This window comes from Symphalangus syndactylus, chromosome 1, assembly GCF_028878055.3.
Source record: "Symphalangus syndactylus isolate Jambi chromosome 1, NHGRI_mSymSyn1-v2.1_pri, whole genome shotgun sequence".
Taxonomy (NCBI): domain Eukaryota; kingdom Metazoa; phylum Chordata; class Mammalia; order Primates; family Hylobatidae; genus Symphalangus; species Symphalangus syndactylus.
The window spans coordinates 110,897,951-110,920,435 of NC_072423.2; the positions used below are offsets into that span (position 1 = coordinate 110,897,951).

A 22,485-nucleotide genomic window follows, 5' to 3' on the forward strand; every position below is an offset into this window, starting at 1 on the left:
GCTCTCAAACACTGTTAGTAAAATAATAAATTAGGAAATATCTGGATGGAATTTGAATACATTTATTAAGTCATAAAATATGCTGGTTTTTTTTTTTTTCCTTTTGGAGACAGGGGCTCACTCTGTCACCCAGGCTAGAGTGCAGTGGCATGGTCATGGGTCGGTCACTGCAGCCTTGACCTCCCGGGCTCAAGCGATTCTCCTACCTCCCTTCTTTGGAGAAGCTACGATAGGTACAAAAACATGCTTCTAAATAACACACAAGCTAAAGAGGAAATCTCACCTGGCTGAGGCAGGAGAATTTCCTGAACCCAGGAGGCAGAGGTTGCAGTGAGCCAAGATCGTGCCACCGCACTCCAGCCTGGGCAACAAAGTGAGACTCTGTCTCCAAAAAAAAAAAAAAAAAAGCACTTAAATTCCTCATTAGTATAGAGCTGAATGTATCAAAATGATTTTTAAATGTATGTACATATGTATGTATTTTATTTATTTATTTTGAGACAAAGTTTTGCTCTGTCACCCAGGCTAGAGCACACTGGCGCAATCTTGGTTCACTGCAACCTCCGCCTCCTTGGGTTCAACCGATTTTCATGCCTCAGCCTCTTGAGTAGCTGGGATTACAGGCATGTGCCACCGCACCCAGCTAATTTTTGTATTTTTAGTAGAGACGGGGTTTCAACATGTTGGCCAGGCTGGTTTCAAACTCCTGACCTCAGGTGATCTGCCCGTTTCGGCCTCCCAAAGTGCTAGGATTACAGGTGTGAGCCACTGCACCCAGCCTTAAATGTATTTAATGACAAGGAAATGAGTCCACAATATTTGAAGTGAAAGAGTTATAAAACCATTTGTACAAGATTCTCCTATCCTACAGATAGATACACAGATAGATGATACATACATAGAAAAATCTGGAAGGATACGCATCAAAATAACAACGGCAATCTAATCAACATTTGTAGATTATTCCATCCAGCAACAGCAAACTACATATTCTCTTCAAGCTCATGCAGCACATTATGGGCCATAAAACACACCTTTTCCAGTTTAAAATAACAGAAATAATAATATATGCTCTCAGATCACAATAGAATTAAACTAGAAGTCAGTAACAGTAATATAGTTGTAAAAATCCCAAAATATATGGAGATTTAAAAACATACTTCTAAATAACACACAAGCTAAAGAAGAAATCTCAAGAGGAATTTAAAAATATTCCGAATTATGGTCAGATGCTGTATAATGACATCTCAGTCAACAATGGGCTTGCATATACAATGGTGGTCCCAAAATACTGAAATACTATATTTTCACTGTACCGTTTCTATCTTTAGATACACAAATACTTACTACTGTGTCACAATTGCCTATCATATACAATATGCTAACAAGTTGTACAGGCTTGCAGTTAAGGAGCAATAGGCTAAATGATATAGCCTAGGTGGGTAGCAGGCTATACCATTTAGGTTTGTGTATGTACACTCCATGATATATGCACAAAGACAAAATTGCCTAAGAGTGCATTTCTCAGAATTTATCCCCATGATTAAGCAACACACAACTGTAAACAATAATGAAAAACACAACTTATCAACATTTGTGGGATACACAAAAAGCAGTGCTGAGAGGGAAATTTATAGCACTGAATGCATATATTAAAAGAGAAGAAAAATCTAAAAATCAATAATCTGAGCTTCCACTTTAGGAAACCAGTAAAAGAGCAAATTAAATCAAAAGTAAGCAGAAGAAAATAATAAAAATTAGAGCTGAAATCAATGAAATTGAAAACAGTAAATCAATAGAGATAAATCAGTGAAACCAAAAGTTGGTTCTTTGAAAAGATCAATAAAATCGATAAACATTTAACCAGTCTAAGAAAAGAAAGAAAGAAGATACAAATTACTAATATCAAAAATGAGGCTGGGCACAGTGGCTCACACCTGTAATCCAAACAAATTGGGAGGCCAAGGTGAAGACTGCTTGAGCCTGCCCAGGAGTTCCAGACCAGCCTGGACAAAATAGAGAGACTTCATCTTCACAAATAATGTTTTAAAAAACTACATGGGTATGGTGGTCTGTGCCTGTAGTTCTAGCTACTTGGAAAGCTGAGATGGGAAGGTTGCTTGACCTGAGGAACTTGAGGTTACAGTGAGCTGTGATTGTGCCACTGCACTCTAGCCTGGGCAACAGAGTGAGACCCTGCATCTAAAAAAAAAAAAAAAAAAAAAAAAAATTCAATTAATGTAATCCATCACATCGACATGCTGATGAAGAAAATAACATGAACATACCAATAGATGCAGAAAAATCATTTGACAAAAATCCAATCCCTTCTCATGATTTAAAAAAAAAACCCTCAGCAAACTAGGAACAGAGGGCAACCTCCTCAACTTGATAAACCTATAGCTAACATCACACTTATGGTGAGAAACTAGATGCTTTCTTCCCACTAACATCAGGGACAAGACAAGGATGTATTCTCAACAGCTCCTTTTCAGCTAGGTGTGGTGGCTCACACCTGTAATCCCAGCACTTTGGGAGGCTGAGGTGGGAGGATCACCGGAGTCCAAGAGTTGGAGAGCAGTTTGGGCAACATAGTGAGACCCTATCTCTATAGGAAGAAAAGCAAGGAAAGAAAGAAAACAAAGAAAAAGAAGAAAAGGAAAAGGCAAGGAAAGGAGAGAAAAGAAGAGAAAGGCAGCTCCTTTCAGCATTGTACTGGAAATCCTAGCTAATGCAATAAGCCAAGAAAAGGACATAAAAGGTATATGGATTAGAAAGGAAGAAATAAAATTGTCTTTGTTCACGAATGACATGACTGTCCAACAGAAATACCCAAAGGAGGCCAGGCATGGTGGCTCATGCCTGTAATCCCAGCAATTCAGGAGGCCAAGGCGGGGCAGATCACCTAAGGTCAGGAGTTCAAGACCATCTTGGCCAACATGGTGAAACTAAAAATACAAAAATTAGCTGGGTGTGGTGGTGCGTGCCTGTAATCCCAGCTATGCAGAGGGCTGAGGCAGGAGAATAACTTGAACCTGGGAGGCGGAGGCTGCAGTGAGCTGAGATCATCCCACTGCACTCTAGCCTGGGTGACAGAGCAAGACCTTGTCTCAAAAAAAAATAAATAAATAAATAAAAATCAAAATGGCTACCATCCAAATGCTGGCAAGGATACAGAGCAACAGAACTCTAACTCATTGCTGGTAGCAATGCAAAATGTAATCACTACTTTGGAAAAACTGTTTGACAGTTTCTTACAAAATTAAACATACTCTATGGGCTGGGTGCAGTGGCTCACGCCTGTAATCCCAACACTTTGGGAGGCCGAGGTGGGCGAATCACAAGGTCAATCACAAGACCATCCTGGCCAACACGATGAAACCCTGTCTCTACTAAAAATACAAAAAATTAGCTGGGCATGGTCATGCACCTGTAGTCCCAGCTACTTGGGAGGCTGAGGCAGAAGAATCACTTGAACCTGGGAGGCAGAGGTTGCAGTGGGCCGAGATCACACCACTGCACTCCAGCTGGTGACAGAGTGAGGCTCCATGTCAAAAAAAAAAAAAAAAAAAAAAGGCCGGGCGCGGTGGCTCACGCTTGTAATCCCAGCACTTTGGGAGGCCGAGGCGGGCGGATCACGAGGTCAGGAGATCGAGACCATGGTGAAACCCCGTCTCTACTAAAAATACAAAAAATTAGCCGGGCGCGGTGGCGGGCGCCTGTAGTCCCAGCTACTCGGAGAGGCTGAGGCAGGAGAATGGCGTGAACCCGGGAGGCGGAGCTTGCAGTGAGCCGAGATCGCGCCACTGCACTCTAGCCTGGGCGACAGAGCGAGACTCCGTCTCAAAAAAAAAAAAAAAAAAAAAAAAATTAAACATACTCCTGCCATATGATCCAGTAATCATGACCCTTTGTATTTACCCAAACTAGTTGAAAACGTATGTCTGTACAAAAACATGTATACGGATATTTATTGCATCTTTATTCATAACTGTCAAAACATGGAAGCAACCAAAATGTCATTTAGTAGGTGAATGAATAAACTGTGATATATCCATACAATGGGATATTATTCAAGAAATGAGCTATCAAGCCACAAAAAGACATAGAGGAATGAGACTACACAGAGAAATGTACTACTAAATGAAAGAAGCCAATCTGAAAAGGCTACATACTGTCCAATTCCAACTATATGAAATTCTGCAAAAGGCAAAACTACACGGACAATAAAAAGATCAGTGGTTGCCAGGGGTTTGCAAGAGGAAAGAACAAACGTGGAAAACAGAGGGTTTCTAGGGCAATGAAACTATTCTGTATGGTACTATAATGGTGGATATATGACATACATTTGTGGAAACCCATAGAAGGTGCAACACCCAGAGTGAACCCTTGATAATGATGTATCAATATTGCTTCACTGATTGTAACATATGCACTATACTGCAGGATGTTGATAGTTGGGGAGGCTGTGTATGTAATGTTGGGAGAAGGGTGGCAGAGATAACTATACAGCTACTGTTCATAGCTTCATGTAAGAACAGAAATTGTAAAACTACTAGAAGAAACTATAGTTGGAAAGCTCCACAATACTAGTCTAGGCAATGATTTCTTGTGCATGACCCCCAAAGGCCAGGCAACGAAAGCAAAAACAGACAGATGGAATTGCATCAAACTAAAAAGCTTCTGCAAAGCAAGGAAACAATTAACAAAGTGAAGAAACAATGCACAGATTGAGAGAAAATACTTACAAATCTTCCATCTGATAAAGGGCTAATATCCAAAATGTACAAAGAACTCAAACTACTCAATAATGAAACAAATAACCCTATTAAAAAATGGGCAAAAGACCTGAACAGACATTTTTTTTTTCTTTTTGAGACACAGTCTTGCTCTGTCGCCCAGGCTGGAGTGCAGTGGCGCAATCTCGGCTTACTGCAAGCTCCGCCTCCGGGTTCACGCCATTCTCCTGCCTCAGCCTCCCGAGTAGCTGGGACTTCAGGCGCCCGCCACCACACCCAGCTAATTTTTTTGTATTTTTAGTAGAAATGGGGTTTCATCATGTTAGCCAGGATGGTCTCAATCTCCTGACCTCGTGATCGCCCACCTCAGCCTCCCAAAGTGTTGAGATTACAGGCGTGAGCCACTGTGCCTGGCCCAGACATTTCTTGAAAGAAGACATACGTGCATTCCTGGCCTTATGGCTAAAAACAAAATTTTTAAAAGAAGAAAAAAAATTGCCAAAAAATGTATGAGAAAATGTTCAACATCAATAATTATCAGAGAATCACAAATTAAAACCATGAGGAGCTGGGCATAGTGGTTCATGCTGGTAATCCCAGCACTTTTCAGAAACCGAGGTGGGAGGATCACTTGAGCCTAGGAGTTCAAGACCAGCCCGGACAACATCGTGAAACCTCATCTCTACTAAAAATACAAAAGTTAACTGGGTGTGGTGGCACATGCCTGTAATCTCAACTACTCAGGAGGCTGAGGCATGAGAATTGCTTGAACCCAGGAGGCAGAGATTGCAGTGAGCCGACATCACACCACTGCACTCCAGCCTGGGCAACAGAGTGAGACTCTGTCTCAAAAAAAAAAAAAAAAAAAAAAGCTAGGCATGGTGACACACCAGCTTCTTGGGAGGCTGAAGTGGGAGGACTGCTTGAGTGCAGGAAGTTAAGGCTGCAGATGAGCTGGGATCACGCCACTGCACTCTAGCCTGGGTGATGCAGCAAGACACTGTCTCAAACAAACAAACAAACAAAACCATAATGAGATGTCACCTCATACCTGTTAGCATGGTTACTATAAAAAAGATGAATGGTAACAAGTGTTAGTGAGGATATGGAGAAAAGGGAACGCTTTACACTGTGAGAACGTAAATTAGTACAGATATTTTAGAAACTGTATGGAGGTTCTTAAAAAAAAAAAAAAACTAAAACTAGAATCACCATATGATCTAGCAGTCCCACTTTTGGGTACAGTATATATCCAATGAAACTGAAATCATTATGTCTGAGAGATACCTGCATTCCCATGTCCACTGCAGTACTATTCACAATAGCCATGATATCCATTCATCCATTGCCCATCAGTGAATGAATGCATAATGAAAATGTGGTATGTAAGCACAATGAAATACTATTTGGCCTTAAAAAAGAATGAAATTCTGCCATTTGCGACATGTGGAAAAACATGAAGGACACTTAGCTAAGTGAAATAAGCTAGGTACAGAAAGACAAATACTGCATGATCTCACATGTGCAATCTAAAAAAATCAAAGACAGAAGTAGGCAGCAGAATGGTGGTTTACCAGAGGCCGTGGGTGGAGAAGGCAGGTAGAGGAGAAAGGGAGAATGTTAGTCAAAGAGTATACAGTTTCGGTCAGACAGGAGGAAGAAGTTTTAGTGATCTATTGCACAGCATGGTGACTATAGTTAATAATGTATTTTATCTATTTCAAAATTGCTAAAAGAGATTTTAAATGTTCTTACTACAAAGAAATAACTACATGAGGTGATGGATATGCTAACTAGCCTGATTCAATCATTCTGCAATGTACACATGTATCATAACATGGGTACTCCATAAACATATACAATTATCAATTAAAAATAAAATAAAAATTGGCCGGGAGCGGTGGCTCACGCCTGTAATCCTAGCACTTTGGGAGGCTGAGGCAGGTGGATCATAAGGTCAGGAGTTTGAGACCAGCCTGGCCAATATGGTGAAACCCCGTCTCTACTAAAAATACAAAAATTAGCCGGGTGTGATGGTGGGTACCTATAGTCCCAGCTACTTGGGAGGCTGAAGCAGGAGAATCGCTTGAACCTGGCAGGCGGGGGGTTGCAGTGAGCCAAGATCATGCTACTGCACTCCAGCCTGGGTGACAGAGCGAGACTTTGTCTCAAAAGAAAAAAAAGAAAAAAAGAAATAAAACAAAAAATTCAAAAATAAAAAACTTTTTTTTTTTTTTTTTTTTGAGATAGTCTCACTCTGTCGGCTAGGCTGGAGTACAGTGGTGTGACCTCGGCTCACCGCAACCTCCACCTCCTGGGTTCAAGCAATTCTCATGCCTTAGCCTCCTGAGTAGCTGGGACTGCAGGTGGGCGCCACCACGCCTGGCTAATTTTTGTATTTTTTTTTTCATTCATTAATAAACACGTACTACCCAGCACAGAGCTTCAAACACAAGAGGTGCTCAGCACTTAACTGTGTTAACGAAAGTTAAAATGAGTTGCTTACTGATATTTCCAATGTGATTCCCAACAGTCCAATCACTATTACACAGCATTCTATATACAGAGCAGTTTCCCTTTACAGCAAAGTGATATTGTATTAAGATAAAATATATGCATCTTTTACTTTGAGTTCAGTCCCTTTAACTATATCAGCATGCAGGATCCAGTAGGTGGCCCTGTGAAATAAAGCCTGATGAAAAGATGATCCAATAGATTCAAATGTTTTAATCAGTATAAAGAAGGATGTGAAAATCTGCACTTGCATTTTCAATTTTCCCTGGAAAACTATCTGAAATATGAAGTAAAACCTATTTTGAGAAATCTCAACTCGTTTGGTTTTTCTAGTTATTGCTGCCAAATATGTATAATCTTCTGACTACTCCCTCATTCTGCTGGATGATAGACTACCTTAGTGATAGTATATTTTAAGAATGTTTATTACCTTTGATTACTTAAAGAACTTATTCTGGTCCACATATCAAATAGGTCTTATTCTACAGCTCCTACCCCAAGGACACAGGCTAAGCTCGTGACTGGTAGTCTGGAGTGCCATGCCTGCACTCTCACTACACAGCATTCCCACTATATTCCCAAACCCCCTTGTCTATCCTCACTCTGTTGGGACCAAGAATAAGGCAAGGAAAGAGATAACTGATTATAAGACAATCCATGGCAGGCCAGGTCATCCTTTCTGACTAACCACAACTCTTGTCTCCTTACACCAGTGTTTTTCAACCTCAGCAATAGAGATTTTTGGGCCAGATGACTCTTTGTGTGGAGAGCTGCCCTTTGCATTGTAGGATGTTTAGCAGCATCCCTGGCCTCTATTCACTAGATACCAGTAGCACCCTCTCCCAGTTGTGACAACCAAAAATGTCTCCAGACATTGCCAAATGTCCAGTGGTTGGGGAGGAGAAGAGCATGTCAAAAATCACTGCTTGCAACCCCTGTTTAAGAGCCACTGCCTGACGAATAACATTATTAAGGCCACTCAGGAAAGTCTGCTTCCCCTTTGCCATGGTTGCTGTTGCTTCTCAGTCTAAAGCTGACTAGCACATAGTCCCTCCTCTTTTTGTATCGGGCATCCAAACGCCTGCTGTCTCACGGAAGAACATATTTTTGAGACACAGCCTCGCTGTCGCCAGGCTGGAATGCAGTGGTGAGATCTCGGCTCACTGCAACCTCCACCTCCAGGGTTCAAGCGATTATCCTGCCCCAGCCTCCCGAGTAGCTAGGACTACAGATGCGCACCACCATGCCCAGCTAATTTTTGTATTTTTAGTAGAGATGGGGTTTCACCTTGTTGGTCAGGATGGTCTTGATCTCTTGACCTTGTGATCTGCCTGCCTCGGCCTCTGAAAGTGCTGGGATTACAGGCGTGAGCCTCCGCGTTCGGCCTATTCACTGTTTTTTTTAAAACACCTATAAAAACCTCACAGTGCCCAGGAGTGGAAGCTTTAGATGTTGCCCTACTTCTTGACCTCCAACCCCAGCACCTGACAAAGCCCAGTGGGGGACCTCTTGGAGACACTGACACAAAGTAAACCCCAATCGCCTTCCACATACATCATCCACTCAACCCAGTGGAAATTCACACACCATCCACAGCATCCATTAAGCACCTCCATCCAACCTCAAAGGAAGAGTCTGGTGGGAGGTCAAGTCAAATGATGCCCCTTTTTCAATGAGAAGAGATCATAACTATTCAAAAATCTGCATTCAAATGTGCTAAAAAGAATCTGGGTGGGCCTGGCACGGTGGCTCACACCTGTAATCCCAGTACTTTAGGAGGCCGAGGTGGGCGGATCACCTGAGGTCGAGAGTTCAGTATCAGCCTGACCAACATGGAGGAACCTGGTCTCTACTAAAAAATATAAAATTAGCCGGGCGTAGTGGCGCATGGCTGTAATCCCAATTACCTGGGAGGCTGAGGCAGGAGAATTGCTTGAACCTGGGAGGGGGAGGTTGCGGTGAGCTGAGATCACACCATTGCACTCCAGCCTGGGAAACAAGAGCAAAACTCTGTCTCAAAAAAAAAAAAAAAAAAAAAAAAAAAAAGAATCTAGGTGAAAAGAACACAGGAATTTTTGCAGCTTTTTTATAAGTCTGAAATCACTTTTTTAAAAAATTGGAATGGGCCAGGCGCGGTGGCTCATGCCTGTAATCTCAGCACTTTGGGAGGCCAAGATGGGCAGATCACAGGGTCAGGAGATTGAGACCATCCTGGCTAACACAGTGAAACCCCGTCTCTACTACAAATACAAAAAATTAGCCGGGCGTGGTGGTGGGCGCCTGTAGTCCCAGCTACTTGGGAGGCTGAGGCAGGAGAATGGTGTGAACCCAGGAGGTGGAGGTTGCAGTGAGCTGAGATCACACCACTGCACTCCAGCCTGGGCGACAGAGTGAGACTCTATCTCAAAAAAAAAAAAGAAAAAAAAAATTGGAATGGACTGGGCACGGTGGTTCATGCCTGTAATCCCAGCACTTCGGGAAACCAAGGTGGGAGGATCACTTGAAACCAGGAGTTCAAGACCACCTTGGCAATAGATTGAGACCTCATCTCTAAAAAAAATAAAAATTAAAAAATTAAAAATGTAAATGTACCCTCAAACAGGGATCCGACTGAGGTAATGAAAATGTTCTAGACCAGGCATGATGGTTCACACCTGTAATCCCAGCAGTCTGGGAGAGTGAGGCAGGAAGGATTGCTTGAGTTTAGAAGTTCAAGACCAGCCTGGACAATATAGCAAGACCTTCTCTCTACAAAAAATAAAAAATTAGCTGGGCATGATAATTCAAGCTTATAGTTCCAGCTACTCAGGAGGCTGCGGTGGGAGAATTGCTTGAGCCTGGGAGGTGGAGGCTGCAGTGAGCCATGGTCATGCCACTGCACTCAGCTTGGGCAACAGAGCAAGATCCTGTCTCCCAGAAAAAAAAGAAAAAGAAAAAAAAAAGAAAGGAAAAATGTAAAACTAATTATAATAATAAATGTACAACTTGGTAAATTTACTAAAAAATCATTGAATTGTACAGTTAAAATGAGTGACTTTTATGATACATAATTTATGTCAATAATGTTTTCCCCCTTAAAAAAAGAAACCCTACAACTCTCTGTATACTAAGAGGGTCAAAGATGATAGCCATAGTGTCAATGCTGCTTGAAAGAGGCCTCTAAGAAAGACATGTGCAGAGCACACATTCTAGCTGCAATCCAGTCTTTTCCCATGGCTTTGGGCTTTGATTAGCAATTTCAGGAAACCAGGAAAGGTCTACATTGACAACTACAAACCATCCGATTACAGGAATCTCCCCTAAAAATTAGTCCAAGGATTTTTTTTTTTTTTTTTTTTTTTTTTGAGACGGAGTCTCGCTCTGTCACCCAGGCTGGAGTGCAGTGGCACGATCTCAGCTCACTGCAAGCTCCGCCTTCCGGGTTCACGCCATTCTCCTGCCTCAGTCTCTCCGAGTAGCTGGGACTACAGGCGCCCGCCATCACGCCCGGCTAATTTTTTGTGTTTTTAGTAGAGACGGGGTTTCACCGTGGTCTCGATCTCCTGACCTCGTGATCCACCCACCTCGGCCTCCCAAAGTCCTGGGATTACAAGCGTGAGCCACCGTGCCCGGCCTAGTCCAAGGATTTCTTAATGTTATTTTCATTTTCGGTCTACTTCAAAATAGTCCTTTATTAACTGTGAATAACTCAAAGCAGAAAGTCCGCTCAACCTTACTGCGCATAAACTACATAACCAGTTCAAATGGAGCCTGTTACCAACTCCATCCATAATCTTTCAGACATTTAGCTTAAATGTTCCTCTGTGGTAAGTAGATACCATTAGCAAAAAAATTCTTCGTGCCTTTTTTTTTTTTTAAGAGACAAAGTATTACTCTGTCATTCAGGCTGGAGTGCGTGGTCTAATCATGGCTCACTTGAATTCCTGGGCTCAAGTGATCCTCCCACCTCAGCCTCCTGAGTAGCTGAAACTACAGGCATCAGCCACTGTGCCCAGCCCTCTTGATGCATCTTAAGACCATTTTACTCTAACTTCCTGACAAACAATCTTTTTGGGGGCTTGGGGTAGGGTGGTAAATGAATCTGTACTTTATTTTAGATCTGGACTCATTCCCATTGTGCTGGAACCCTAAAAAAACTTTTTTTTTTTTTTTTTGAGACAGTCTTGCTCTGTCGCCTAGGCTGGAGCGCAGTGGTACAATCTCAGCTCACTGCAACCTCTGCCTCCCAGGTTCAAGCAATTCTCCTGCCTCAGCCTCCCGAGTAGCTGGGACTACAGGAACACAGCACCACGCTGGGCTAATTTTCGTATTTTTGGTAGAGACAGGGTTTCGTCATGTTGGCCAGGCTGGTCTAGAACTCCTGACCTCAGGTGATCTGCCCGCCTCAGCCTCCCAAAGTGCTGGGATTACAGGTGTGAGCCACCCTGCTTGGCCTTAAAAAAAGTTTCATACTACATTTAAAGACTTTTTAAAAAATTGAGATAAAATTCACATACCATAAAATCCACTGTTTTAAAGTATATACAATTTAATGGCTTTTAGTACATGCACAAGCTTGGTCAACCATCATCACTATTTAATTCTAAAATATTTTCCTTATCCCAAAAAAGAGACCCTGTATCAATCAGTTATCATTCTCTATCCTCTCCTGCCACCCCCCAACTCCCCCGCCACCCCTGTGCCCAGTAACGACTACTCTACATCCTGTGATACACCACCTTTTCTCCTATATGTTTTCCTTTGGAAACAGCATTTGCAAAGATTAAGCACGAATTTCACTTGACCACAGATTTTGGTAATACATACATCATTAATATACAAAATTAACCTCACAAATCTCACCCTGTGAGATTAAAACTAATTATTCAGGCTGGGTGCCGTCGCCCACGCCTGTAATCCAAGCACTTTGGGAGGCCGAGGCGGGTGGATTGCCTGAGGTCAGGAGTTCCAGAGCAGCCTGGCCAACATGGTGAAACCCTGTCTCTAATAAAAATACAAAAATTAGCCAGGTGTGGTGGCTGTAATTCCAGCTACATGAGAGGCTGAGGCAGGAGAATAGCTTGAACCTAGGAGGCAGAGGTTCCAAGTCCGCACCATCACACTCCAGCCTGGGTAACAAGAGCAAAACTCTGTCTCAAAAAATAAATAAATAAATATAAAAATAAATAATAATTATTCTAGGCTGGGTACAGTGGCTCACACCTGTAATTCCAGAACTTTGTGAGTCTGAGGCAGGACTGCTTGAGTCCAGGAGCAAAAGGCCAGCCTGGACAACATAGTGAGATCTCATCTCTACCTCCCCTCTACCCTCTCAAAATTAGCCAGGTGTGGTGGCACGCACCTGTAGTCCCAGCTATTCAGAAGGCTGAGGTGGGAGGATGGCTTGAGCCCAGGAGGTCGAGGCTGCAGTGAGCCATGATCGTGCCACCGCACTCCAGCTTGGGTGATAGAGCAAGACCCCTGTCTCAATAAAATAAAATATAAAATAAACATTATTCTAGATAAACTAATGATTAGTTCATCAATATCCTTAACAAGAAATGTGCACAGATAACCTATGCACTAGAGGATGAATGACAACACTTAAACACCTGTGGAGAAGGGGACATAAAGATACACTGTAACCTCCAAGTTCAACTTGAATGAAGAAGATGCCTACTAACACTCAATGTCACCTGCAGCCTACAAGAATTTTCTGATAAAAGAACTACCTGCAATGCTACCTGCAGAAACAACAGGCTGTTGACTGTAGGAAGGCAGGTATGGTCATGGTCTTCTGCCCTCACATGCCTGAATGCTTGTGTACTGATTCCTTAGACACTTTACGACAGGTGTTACCCCAACTCTCTTGCTGTCTGTCTAGAAATCCCGAGGTCCTGAACAAAAGCACTATGTGAACTGGCTCTCTAAAATCAAGCTGCCATCCAAAGCAGCACTGCCTGCCACTTTCAGCCATCTCTGAATCCCAAGGGGTGGATAAGGAGCCAAGGAAAAAGAGAAGTTGGTACAACCAAGCAGAGTCCAGTGTTATGAATCACCCTTTACTACAGAGCACTTACCACATGCCAGTTATCATGCTGACCACTTTACATATACTACATACTCTAACCTCACAACTGCACTATGGGTGGTATTATGATCATCCTCTCATTTTATAGATGAGAAAACTGAGGTTCAGAAGTTACAAAAGAGAGGCCAGGCACGGTGGCTCACGCCTGTAATCCTAACACTTTGAAAGGCCAAGGTGGGCAGATCATCTGAGGTCAGGAGTTCAGGTCCAGCTTGGCCAACATGGTGAAACCCCATCTCTACTAAAATACAAAAATTAGGTGGGCGTGGTGGTGTGTGCCTGTAATCCCAGCTACTCGGGAGGCCAAGGCAGGAGAATCGCTTGAAACCGGGAGGTGGAGGTTGCATTGAGCCCAGATCACACCACTGTACTCCAGCTTGGGCAACAGAGCAAGATCCATCTCAAAAAAAAAAAAAAAAAAAAAAAGTTACAAGAGTCAGGAGGTACTGAAGCTGGAATTCTAATCTTTCTGTGCTACAAACCCTATAACATCTGAACGTACATAAGGTCATAAACCAAAGTTATAATCAAGATCACTAACTGAACTATGCCTTTGTACGACTCCTGAACTAATGAGATGTGACAACACAGAAGCACGAGGTTAAAACATATAGGTATATTTCCAATTTAGAACAAATTAAGAACTAAACTACTTTAATCCATAGAAATAAACCATGATTTGTGACAAAAATAATTATAAACCCATTGTAGGACACATATCAGAAGGTTCCCTTAAAACTGCCAAATGATAAATGTTTATTTTTCAAATTCGAGAGAATTAAAATGAATCCAGTTTAGAGCACCTCTCATAATTAAAGAGCCTGAGATGTGGCAAATAATGGGTTGGTTATCAGAGCTTAGGGTGTTTTCCTTTGAGAGACAGCATCTCACTCTGTTGCCCAGGCTGGAGTGCAGTGACACCATCACAGCTCACTGCAACCTTGAACTCCTGGGCACAGGCAATCCTCCTACCTCAGTCTCTGGAGTAGCTAGGACTACAGGTGTGTACCACCATACCCAGCTAATTTAGAACTTACGGTTTTAAAGCCACAGGCTAGATTTCCTACATGGCCTAAACATACTCCATGTGGTACTGTCTGTCTCCTGCTATTTCTCTTTAGAAAATTTAAGATTCTCATGGCCAGGCACAGTGGCTCACGCCTGGAATCCCAGCACGTTGGGAGGCCGAGGCGGGCGGATCACGAGGTCAGGAGATCGAGACCATCCTGGCTAACATGGTGAAACCCCATCTCTACAAAAAATACAAAAAAATTAGCCAGGCGTGGTGGCAGGTGCCTGTAGTCCCAGCTACTCAGGAGGCTGAGGCAGGAGAATAGTGTGAACCTGGGAGGCCGAGCATGCAGTGAGCCGAGATCATGCCACTACACTCCAGCCTGGGCGACAGAGCCAGACTCTGTCTCAAAAAAAAAAAAAAAAGAAAATTTAAGATTCTCCCTTGAAGGCTAAAGCAGCAGAAACTCCTACTAAAGGCCGGACGTGGTAGCTCCCTCCTGTAATCCCAGCACTTGGGGAGGCTGAGGTAGGCGGATCACTTTGACCTCAGGAGTTCGAGATCAGCCTGGGCAACATGGCAAAACCCCGTCTCTACAAAAATACAAAAATTAGCCAGGCACGTGTCTGTAGCCACAGCTACTTGGGAGGCTGAGGCATGAGAGTGGCTTGAGCCCCAGAAACAGAGGTTGCAGTGAGCCGAGATCGCACCATTGCACTCCAGCCTAGGAGATGGAATGAGGCGCTGTCTCAAAAAAGAAAAAAAAAAAAAAAAAAAAACCTCCAACTAGGGAAGCTGGAAGGAGTCCCCTGATAATCAGTATCAATCAACAGGCTAAATGACAAGTATTGTTGATGGGAAAAAAAAAAAAAAAATCCTCCTACGCACTGCCACCAAATCCTCTTTTTGCCATATACTCCATTAAGCCAAGACCAGAGCTGCTGTAACTTAAGACTTTGTTTCAGATGAGAAGTTGCTGTGAAAACAACAAAGATGCACTCAACATTCACTTTGTGCCAGCCCCAGTTCTTTTTTTTTTTTTGAGATGGAGTCTCGCTCTGTCGCCCGGCAGCGGTGCGATCTCGGCTCACTGCAAACTCCGCCTCCCAGTTCACGCCATTCTCCTGCCTCAGCCTCCCAAGTAGCTGGGACTACAGGCGCCCGCCACCATGCCCGGCTAATTTTTTTGTATTTTTAGCAGAGACGGGGTTTCACCATGTTAGTCAGGATGGTCTCCATCTCCTAACCTCGTGATCCGCCCGTCTTGGCCTCCCAACATGCTGGGATTACAGGCATGAGCCACCGCGCACGGCCACCAGCCCCAGTTCTAATCACCTTACATGCATTAACTTATTTAATCCCTAGACATATGTGAGAGTACATTAAAACACAGACAGGTTAAGCCACTTGTTCAAGTACACCTTAGAAAGTGATGGAGCGGAAATGCAACCCCCAGTAGTCTGCTTCCAGAATACTATGTTATACTGCTACATTATACTGCTTCATGTCCAGTCGAGTCTCAATCACTGGGCTGGGCACAGTGGCTCACATGTGTAATCCCAGCACTCTGGGAGATCAAGGCGGGCGGATCACCTGAGGTCAGGAGTTCAAGACCAGCCTGGCCAAGATGGTGAAACCCCATTTCTACTGAAAATACAAAAATCAGCCAGGCATGGTGGCACATGTCTGTAATCCCAGCTACTCGGGAGGCTAAGGCAGGAGAATCGCTTGAACCCAGGAGGCAGAGGTTGCAGTGAACACCTCTGCACTACAGCCTGGGCAACACAGCGAGACTCCATCTCAAAAAAAAAAAAAAGTCTCAATCAGTGGATAAATCGCACCCCTGCGCTACAGTCTGGGTGACCCAGCGAGACTCCATCTCAAAAAAAAAAAAAAAAGTCAGGCCGGGCGCGGTGGCTCACGCTTGTAATCCCAGCACTTTGGGAGGCCGAGGCGGGTGGATCACGAGGTCAGGAGATCGAGACCATGGTGAAACCCCATCTCTACTAAGAATACAAAAAATTAGCCGGGCGTGGTGGCGGGCGCCTGTAGTCCCAGCTACTCGGAGAGGCTGAGGCAGGAGAATGGCGTGAACCCGGGAGGCGGAGCTTGCAGTGAGCCGAGATCGCGCCACTGCACTCCAGCCTGGGCGACAGAGCGAGACTCCGTCTCAAAAAAAAAAAAAAAAAAAAAGTTTCCATCAGTGGGTAAATAGCCAAAATGTGTAATCAAGTCATCGATCCTTAAACTCACTTTTAATTTTCTTGAATACCCCAACTCTCTTGAGAGCGAGACTCTTCAATAACCCTTGGTTTGTACTCATTAATTAATTTTTTTTTCTAGCTAGGATATGAACCTATACACTCATTTTAGAATGCAGTTCCCCATGTTTCTACTACTACCCTTCTGAGGGTGATCAGGAAAAAGTACTGAAATTGAAGTTTCCAGCAAGAATGGCATGATTCAAGCCATAAGTTATACAGCTGAGCTCTGGCTAGGATGCCGGATACTCCTCAAAGAAGTGGTTTTGGGGTAACAGTTGTTTAGGTAACACTACAACCTTCAACCTACAGATTATTGGTTTTGTTGCTTGGAATGCACACAATTTAAGTACTAAAGTGTTTCAGATAGTATTATGTCTTTACTACCAATTTAAGTTTCCAACAAACTAGGTTCTTCACCAATGTTTTCTATCATGGCCTCACAAATAGCATTCTCATCACTAAAAACATAAGCTTTCTCTGTTGCTCTTTTTTTTTTTTTTTTTTTGAGGCAGGATCTCTCATTCTGTCACCCAGGTTGGAGTGCAGTGGCACAATCACGGCTCACTGTAGCTTTGACCTCCCAGGCTCATGCAACCCTCCCACTTTAGCCTTCCAAATAGCTGGGACAATAGGCATGTGCCACTACACCCAGCTAATTTTTAACAATGTTTTGTAGAGATGAGGTCTTGCTATGTTACCCAGGCTGGACTCAACTCCTGGGCTCAAGTGATCCTCCTGCCACAGTCTCCAAAGTGCTGGAATTACAGATGTGAGCCATCACACCTGGCTTCCCTATTGCTCTAATTTTAATCACAAGGACAGACCACATTTGAGATTTGGTTTCCTATATATACCTTCAAAAACACTGTTGTATCTTCAATAACCCAAACTCTCTTAATTTTGTTGACACACACACAAAAAAACACTATTTCATAAAACTTCATGTATTCCACAGCCTTCATTCCTCACATCAGAAAAAGTCAATATTTAAAGGAATTTTCACATCAGATGATAACGGAACCCTTTTTCTTTGCACTTTAGAAAGACTGATAGTGTCACACAAAAAGGTGAGCAAGGCCGGGTGCAGTGGCTCATGCTTATAATCCCAGCACTTTGGGAGGTCCAGGTGGGAGGATCACTTGAGGCAAGGAGTTCAAGAGCAGCCTGGGCAACCCTACAAGACCCCATCTTTACGAACAGATTTTTTTTTTTTAATTAGCCGAACATGGTGGCAGGTGCCTGTAGTCCAGCTACTCAGAAGGCTGAGGTGAGAGGATTGCTTAAGCCCAGGAGTTCAAAGCTGCAATGAGCTCACATCGTACCACTGCACTCCAGCCTGAGCAACAGAACAGAACCCTAAGTCTCAAAAAAAATAAAAATTTAAAAATAGGACAGGCATAGTGGCTCACACCTGGAATCCCAGTGCTTTGGGAGGCCGAGATAGGTAAATTGCTTGAGTCCAGGAGTTCAAGACCAGCCTGGGGAATGTTGCAAAACCCTGCCTCTATGAAAAAAAAAATTAGCCAGGTGTGATGGTAGTAGTTCCAGCTACTAAAGAGAACTGAGTAGGGAGGATCACTTTGGCACAGGAGATCGAGGCTACAGTGAGCCATGATTGTACCACTACACACCAGCGTAGGTGACAGAAAGAGACCTTGTCTCCAATAAGAGGAGAGGGGAGGGGAGGGGAGGGGAGGGGAGGGGAGGGGAGGGGAGGGGAGGAAAAGAAGAGAAAAAGGAGAGAAAAAAAGAAAAAGAAAAAGGAAAGGAAAGGGGAAAGGAGAATAAAAATTTCAGAGAAATAAATACCTCTCCCAGAGTTATCTTCTATAAGGGCACTTTAGTGACTAATTTGGCCAAATAATAGACAACAAGCATCACACCAGCATACTTGAGAACATAAAATGCTAATTCCTGCACACCAAATGCCAACAGTCTGAGAGGGCTAGTACTCACAATTGGGCAACCACCGAAAGGGATTAACATTTTAACACAATACTTCTTACTCCCCTCCCCAAGTCCCAGTGCAATGGCACACAAAGCAGAAGGAGATAATATGTACCCTCAATCTCCCAGAGACTTGACAACAAAGAAAGCCAAGGGCATATGACAGGGCTAGAAATACACTTTGCAGGAAGGGTGGAATGAAAGGCTCTGCCTGACAGTGCTTGCTGGCTGCCCCCTTCTCCTAGACGGAAACGGTGATGGTACAGGCTAATAGATTCATACCTTCACACCTGTTGGAAATTATTTCTCCAGATAGACAGCTGCTGCCTAAGTGATACCCTGATGGGTCACCACAGCCACAATGCTCAGTACTGCTGCAGAGCATTCTACTGTTTGACAGCTTGATCTAGGCACTGGGAAAAGGCTAGAGAGACCTTGGTTATCATCTTGAGCAGCTTCACCAAGGCACACATATCCAACAATATTTGACAAAGCAAGCTAGCAGAAAATTCCTTTATTTCCATCCCCTAGGCCTACAAGTACCAGCCAATGATAAATAAAAGACATTTCACATCAAGAGTCAGAATAGCAAAGAGTTACAAAAAAACTCAACTCAAAGTACTTTGGAGTAACCTTCTCAGAGGCACACATACACTCAGGCTCTACTAAGAGGTGCCAAGCAGATCGTGGTGACTCAGAATCTGCACCAATTTGGTCTGTAAGTAAAACTGGGGGAAAGGATAGACAAAGACTTTTTTTTTTTTTTTTTTTAAATTTAGACAGGGTCTCACTATTTACCCCATGCTCATTTCAAACTCCTGGGCTCAAGTGATCCTCCAGCCTCGGTCTCCCAAAGTAGTGGGATTACAAGCTTAAGCCATAGTGCCCGGCCTATAAACACATTTTATCTTCCACAAATATTTACTTTATTTATTTATTTATTTATTTATTTAATTTTATTGTTTTTTTGAGACGGAGTCTTGCTCTGTCAGCAGGCTGGAGTGCAGTGGTGCGATCTTGGCTCACTGCAACCTCCACCTCCTGGGTTCAAGCAATTATCCTGCCCCAGCCTCCCGAGTAGCTGGGACTACAGGCGTGCGCCACCACGCCCGGCTAAATTTTTTGTATTTTAGTAGAGACAGGGTTTCACCTTGTTGGTCAGGATGGTCTCGATCTCCTGACCTCATGATCCGCCCACCTCAGCCTCCCAAAATATTTACTTTATTCACCCTGAGGAGTCAGGACTTCTTCCCTCGCATTCTTAGGTCTCTCATAAGATTGTTTACTGTGTCATAAGAAGCTTAATCCACATCCATTTCCTTAAAGAATTAGTTTTATTAAACTTCAGATATAAAAATAAATTTATTTTCTTAGAATTATAATTGAAGGCCAGGCACGGTGACTCATGCCTGTTATCCCAGCACTTTGGGAGGCTAAGGCGGGCAGATAAGCTAAGGTCTGGAGTTCAAGACCAGCCTGGCCAACATGGTGAAACCCCATCTCTACTAATAATACAAAAATTGGCAGGACATGGTGGCTCACGCCTGTAATCCCAGCACTTTGGGAGGCCAAGGCAGTCGGATCACTTGAGGTCAGGAGTTCGAGACCAGCCTGGCCAACATGGTGAAACCCCATCTCTACTAAAAATACAAAAATTAGCCAGTTGTGGTGGTGGGCACCTGTAATCCCGGCTACTCAGGAGGCTGAGGCAGGAGAATCACTTGAACCCAGGAGTTAGAGGTTGCAATGAGCTGAGATCGTGCCACCGCACTCCAGCCTGGGCAACAGAGCGAGACTCCATCTCAAAAAAAGAAAAAAAAATTTACCCAAGCCTGGTGGTGCACATCTGTAGTCCCAGTCACCTGGGAGGCTGAGACAGGAGGATCTCTGGAACCTGGGCAGCAGAGGTTGCAGTGAGCCGAGATTACACCACTGCACTCCAGCCTGGCTGGACTCCGTCTCACACACACACACACAATTTATAATTGGAAATTACTTGACATGTGGAGGAGGGTAAGAGAGAGAAAGAAAGACATCAAATTTCAAATTAATTCAAATGCTACCAAGTGCCAGGTACTATAGTAAATGTTCTGGATACATTATTCACCAAGAGTCACAACTTAAATGTATGTCACTCCTCAAGAAGTTTCCCTGACCACCCCTCTAAAATTGCCACCATGATGCATTCTCCCAATATCCTGCTTCATTTTCTTTATAGCACTCAGCTATCAGCTATTACATTGAGTATTTAGCACAGAGGCAAAGGACTTAATCACATTCACTGCTTATGAATTGATGAGTGTTCTCAAAATTGGACAGACTGTCAGAATAGGATCCACCATAAGCACACTGATTGGAAGCTTTTTTCTTCTCTCCAAAATTGGCATGTAGCAGTTTCTGACACGATTAGTACAATTGTCCCTTGGTGTCCACAGGGGATTGGTTCTAGGACCCACAAGGACACAAAAATCTCAGGATGCTCAAGTCCCTTAAATAAAATCACATAGGCCGGGCGCGGTGGCTCACGCTTGTAATCCCAGCACTTTGGGAGGCTGAGGTGGGCGGATCACGAGGTCAGGAGATCGAGACCATGGTGAAACCCCGTCTCTACTAAAAATACAAAAAATTAGCCGGGCGTGGTGGCGGGCGCCTGCAGTCCCAGCTACTCGGAGAGGCTGAGGCAGGAGAATGGCGTGAACCTGGGAGGCGGAGCTTGCAGTGAGCCGAGATTGCGCCACTGCACTCCAGCCTGGGCGACAGAGCGAGACTCCGTCTCAAAAAAAAAAAAAAAAAAAAACACATGGTATTTGCATACAACCTACACACATCCTCCAATATACTTTAAACCATCTCTAGATTACTTATAATATACCTAATACCTAATAAAGACTATAAAATAGTTAACTGTACTTTTTTGTTTGTTTTTTGAGACAGGGTCTCACTCTGTCACCCCAGGCTAGAGTGTAGCAGAGTGATCACAGCTCACTGCAGTCTCAATCCAGGCTCAAGTAATCCTCTCATCTTAGTCTCCCAAGTTGATAGCCACCACACTTGGCTAATTTTTTCACTTTTATTTTTTGTAGAGATGGGGTCTCCCTGTGTTGCCCGGGCTGGTCTCAAACTCCTCTACTCAAGCAATCCTCCCACCTGGGCCTCCCAAAATGTTCGGATTACAGAGGTAAGCCACCACTCCTGGCCTGTATTATTTTTTATTGTTGCAGTGTTAATGCATTTTTTTCCTGAATATGTCCAATCGGCATTTGGTTGAATCTATGGGTGCGGAACCTGTGGATATGGAGTGTCAACTGTATTTGGTAAGTGATTCAGTGATGGACACTAAACAAATGGTCAATGAGAATCCTCTTAAGTCTAGGGAATATGGTCCTAAGCCTGTCATTCTTTAAGGATCTGACAAGCTTAAACTACTAACAAGGTAAGGACACATCAAAAGTTTTCTCTAATGTGTGCTTGTTCCCAAAGCATTTAGAGCATGTCATCTCCATACCCATAAGAGGAGAACTTGGCCAAGAAGAGAAAAGTACATATAATGAGCCACACTGAGTTAAACAAAGCTGAACAAAGCATCAGGCTACAGAAGAAGAACAGTTCTCATGTAATAACTACTCTTCTCTGGCAGAGCCTTCTTTTAAGATTCTGGGCCTGGCTGGGCACGGTGGCTCATGCCTGTAATCCCAGCACTTTGGGAGGCCGAGGCAGGCAAATCACCTGAGGTCGGGAGTTCGAGAGCAGCCTGACCAACATGGAGAAACCCCATCTCTACTAAAAATACAAAATTAGCCGGGCATGGTGGCACATGCCTGTAATCCCAACTACTCAGGAGGCTGAGACAGGAGAATCGCTTGAACCAGGGAGGCGGAGGTTGCAGTGAGCCGACATCGCACCATTGCAATCCAGCCTGGGCAACAAGAGCAAAACTCC

At 43.7% G+C, this 22,485-nt stretch overlaps 1 protein-coding gene across 6 annotated transcripts in view; it reads right to left on the reverse strand.

The window, feature by feature from the left end:
- Positions 1 to 22,485, reverse strand: part of RBM6 (RNA binding motif protein 6) — a 140,041-nt gene that overhangs the window by 56,382 nt on the left and 61,174 nt on the right. The window lies entirely within an intron of this gene.